Raw genomic sequence first — 5,137 nt, forward strand, 5'->3', positions numbered from 1 at the left:
ATCCTTTTCCACAGAGAAAGAAAGTGCTTTTTTTTTTTTTTTTTTACAGGAATAGAAGTGGAAACAGAGGAAGACCACCGCTGCAAGCACGCCTGCTGCAACTCAAGTTCTTCTGGGATGTGACCAAACAGAAAAGAGTGAAGGTGAAAGGGAAGGCGGTTTGAGCCACCAAAGCTCTGTGGTAGCACCTGCAGGGCAAAGCAAGATGTTTTCCTTATGCATAAAAGGAATGGAAGGACGGCAGGGTGGGGAAAAAAAGGAGAGAAGGGAAAAGACTGAGATCAGGGGGGAAACATTCTGTATATGCACCACCCCTTCTTTTGTTTAAGCATTCTGGTCCCCCGTTCTGTAACACCTGCCTCTGAGACCAACTTTTCTCTAAAGTAGAATGGATGACATTTTTAAAACATGTCAAATGGTAACACTTAAGAGTTCTGATTTGTTCCTAATTTAGTGTTTTATTCTTGCAGATTGAGTAAAAAATATACGAAATAGCATATTATCATTTTTTTATCCAATACTAAATCACACTCTTGCATACTTTCTTTGTTTTTCAATATAGATTTTCTGTTTGAAGTAAGTAATATTCCAGCATCACTTTTTTATGCATTTGATTCTCTAGCACCATAGTTCACTAACCATGGTCCAAGCTCTGCTGGTATATGTGCTGCCTCTCGTGTCAATCAAAGAAAAGTATTTTTTAACAAACCAGCTGCAATCTAGCGAACTGGGGGTATTTTTCTCCTCCTTGTCAACTTTCCTCTCATTCTTCAAAAGAGATGAATGTTTGAGTCTGAAACAATAAAGAATTAGTCTATTCTGTCCTATGCAATGTAGAGCTAAATAATCGAAGCATCCATATATCCATATAGTTTAATTCATCTACGCTGATCTTTGCAGTGGCAAATGGGCCTACTACTCAAATGGAACACTGAAGGGAAGAATATCTTTGAAATCAGTTAATAGAAAGTGAAGCCCACAGCCGACACTAAGGCAGAATTGTTATTTTCAAGGCTGGGTTTTAATACTAAAGGTAGTGGCAGTTTATTTTTCTTTCTTTCATCTTATTTTTGCAAAGTAATGTTTTAAACAATATATCTTTTCTGTCTCTGTATATTAATTTCAAATTCTTTGGTTTCCTTATTTGGATTAGAAAGGGCAATATAAGAAACTGATAATGATACTGATTAATACAGCATTATGATTAATGCTACTACTCTGTGTAAATGATTTGTGGGCAATGACAAAGATTAACTCATCTTGACACCCCTGATGCTTAAAGTGACAAAGACCGCAAGACTTAATCATTAGTTAAGGAACTCTATGTATAAAATTTAAACATCCAGGATGAAAAAAGGTGAAATAATTAAGCTTTGATTATTTATGTACAGATGAATTAAATGTCAGCATAAACACATTGTCAAATATGTAGAAACTGAACTGGAGATAAAGAAACGAGAAGTCTCAATCCAGTCAAAAGGCACCTGCGAAGGAAAAGAAATCCGTTAAGTTTTTTAGTTAGACTAAAAGCACAATGAAAGAAAAGGGTCTGTTTTTTCTGGCTCATAATTAGCTGTATTTTTAAGCAACATACAGCGTGTCAACACTTGTGAAAGCTTCAACATTTGGAAAAGTTTCAACATTTTACTACCCAATTAATCACTAGCGATGGATTGGACCCTATAAACCGCATTTATTTTGAAAAAGCAGAGCAGGCAGAAATTGGTTAATATACCTGGAGGCAAACTCCTATATGTCAATGACTAGTGGTATTCCATAGAATGTGCTAGTAATGCCAATATGCGTAAAATAGCTTTTGAATGGCTTGTTATGAAAGCCTTAAGGCAGAATCCCAGTTAGGGTCTCTGAAGTCTGCCTCATGGACCCTTCGACCAGCTCCTTTCTCATCCGTGAAGTTCAAACTTATTTCTATTTATTCAAATTTCTTCCAAAGATTCTTTCACTGCAAGTGAAATACTGCTTGCTATTACATTATTCACAAATTCCTTATTGGAAATGTGAGTCTTCTGTTCATATTCATTTAACCGATCTGTTAAATGAAGGCACTTTACACACAATCTGACTGCAGTGTCTCTGTAAAGTGCCTTTAGATGACATGTGTTATGAATTTAATCTGTAAAAATGAACTGAATTTAATTGTTAAGTCATTCCATTTTTGACAAACAAAGTTCAAATCCAAATGAACTTATTTTTTAACAAATTATTATTTTTTTTTATCTTGGTGCTTCGGTTGCATCATTGAATTGCTTATTAGAACGTACCAACCTCTTTTTAAGAAACACAGATTCGACTTGGAAGTAGATGTCAGATTTAAAAAAATGTAAAGCATAGTGTGAAGCATAAGTAAAGTTTTTAAAGTGACCATGTGAAAGTACTGTCTGTGTTCACTTAGATCCATATGTGGTAGGATTGAATGATCATAAATTTCCAAAACTATGCTTTCTGTGAGTATGTCTCTTCACTACATCAGGAAGCATCTTTAAACATGTTTGTCTGATCTTACAGTAAATGACCTATAGTCCTCTGTCTCTCACACATTCCTCTCCATCACTCTATCCTCTCATTACAGCTGTAGAAGCCCAGCCTGTCACGTAATTAAAGGCAAAGTTATAAATGACCAGCAGGCCAAAAGCCATATTTCACAGGTGGCTGCGTATTTATTTATAATTTTTCACCTTTAAATGTGTTTCTTATGCAAATGAGAGCCAGGACACTTTTCAATTAACTTTGGGGGCCAGTCCCTCTAAGTACCACAGGACCTTGTTATTGAAAATAAAGTATTTTTTGTTATTAGGCATAAATTATTGCTGTCTGTGACAAAGAAATTGCAGGATATAATGTATGGACTTGTGCTTGGTGATGCCAGACGTGGCGGGTGTAATTCTCATCTGCTGAAAACTTGGTGATTGCTTTTCTATGAAACCACTTGTATCCTTCCATCTCCAGGTCCTTTTGTTTCCCTTTACTTTGGTTTCCTCAGTTCTTATTACGTCCACCACACCATCAATGTGCAGTACACTGCATTTCGATATAAAGCGATATTAAATGAGCGACTGGAAAGCAGGCAGTTAGGTATGGTTCTTTCATGGTGGCACGCTCAGAGTGCCCCTTTCTGCCTCATTTTCTCCTTAATTGACCAACCGAGGAGAAGAAGCAGATCAACCCTGTTAAACTATCATATCAGGGATAATTATTTAGGGGCAGAGGAATCAACTAAGCTGGTTGTCCAGTGGAAAAGCAAGGAGAAGCGAGACAATGGCTGTTAACAGGGGAAAGAACATGTGTTCCTCCTGATCTCCTGTCCCATCAGCAGCCCGGCGCAGTATGAGATGTGGAAGATATGCTTTGAGGTACGTGCATGTTACATTCTTTACCCAGTGCATGCATCACACGTTGAGGTGTGTGTGCAGCAGTGCCCTCTCCATGGTGCGTAAAAAACGTCCATTAATTGAATTCCCCCCTAATTTCTCGTCAGCCTGGCCTTGCAGAGCGAGACGCCTGCCTGCCTGCCTGCCAGCCAGCCGAACAACAGCACACTTCAGGTATGGTGGATAATGGAGGATGACATTTCTGTCCCACCATGCCTGGGGGCAGCATGTGATACATGGCTTCCTCTATGAAGGTTAAACTCAGCTAACCTGCCTTTGGCGTTTCATTATCCACTTGTTAAATACTCTTTTGGTAATAAAATGATTAAAAATTTTATTGCTTCTCTCAAATGAGGCCTCTTTTCAAAGGGCCTTAACGACTTTAGAGGTGGATATGGGTGTAGGGGTGTGTTTGTGTGTGTCAGTAAGTACAATGTCTGTGTGTGTGCGTGTGTGTGTGCAGACACATGCATCTTTAGTTACGTATGACCAGTGTGTAAAAACCTAATGAGAGTGATATGCTTTAAAGCGAAACCACCATTATTCTCAGCCAAACGACCTGGCCCGTCATTATGTTTAAAGTAGCAATACCTTTCCCTCTGCCCGGGCACATTCAAATAGACATGTTTTACATACACCTCAGTCTGTGTCTTGAACTGAAGTGAGGTATTTATACTAAAATGAATGGGCCGGACTATTTTTACATCCCAAGTTAAGCACCGTGGCTATAGCAACGGGACATAAAATATTATACTCAAGCCATTAACAGGAATTACAAGCATTGCCTATGCCAATATGTCTCCACAGTGGCTTAGAAAATCATCATATTCAATGTCATTTGCCTGTAAAATTAGCAGTAAAGAGGCTCGAGAAACTATTTTTGAGATTTTTTATTATTGTCTCTTTTCAACTCAGTTACAAAATGAGAGCAAATCTTTAAAAACTTGCTTTGAGGCCATTTAAAATTGGAGGTAAAACACTCAATCTCCTTTTTTCTGCATGTCCCTTTGAAAAAAGATATCGTAACAGATGTTTTGTTGTTGTTGGGTTTATGTTTGCTTCCAGCGAGCATATGTAGTTTTTGTTTGGGGATTTCTCAGATTAACTCACTTCCCTGTTGGGTCCTTGAGTTCCAATCAGTTTTGTTAGGATTTACTGTTGTTCAGCCACCCCCCCGCCTTAAAAAAAAAAAAAAACACCCCCAGAACCTACGCGCACATACTCACAGACACACACACTCACTTAATAAATGGCTGGGTCCCCCTCCCTCGGGCTAGGGGAGTTTGTGCTGGCCGGTTCATCTGATATATCATGGCAGCCCACTCCTCTCTGCTCCACTGGACCCTGTCCAACACCTGTTCTCCCATCAGGGGATGTTGTGTTGGCGTGGCATGGCTGTGCCACTGTACAGATTGGCACTGCCCAGTTGGGACAGAGGAAAGGATGAAGTATGAGAATCCCAGTGACAAAATGTTAGCTGTAATTAGGAGGAAGTACAAGAGTCAAAAATGGTTAGGCCCAGTGTAAATAATCAAGGTATTTCATTCTTTAATTTCATTAGTATCAGTGTATCTGACACCATGCAGTTTGCTTGTGTTTGGGCAAACTTTGAAGTTCCAGATGCACCCAAGAGTAAAAAGGATTAATGGTTAGAGATTATTAAATGCAGTGATTAAGATTTCCATTGACTTTCATGAAATCAAATGTATCTTGACAATAACATAATAATGTCTTTGGATAAATTTTAT

The sequence above is a fragment of the Cyprinodon variegatus genome, unplaced genomic scaffold, assembly GCF_000732505.1.
Source record: "Cyprinodon variegatus isolate N-32 unplaced genomic scaffold, C_variegatus-1.0 Scaffold167, whole genome shotgun sequence".
Taxonomy (NCBI): domain Eukaryota; kingdom Metazoa; phylum Chordata; class Actinopteri; order Cyprinodontiformes; family Cyprinodontidae; genus Cyprinodon; species Cyprinodon variegatus.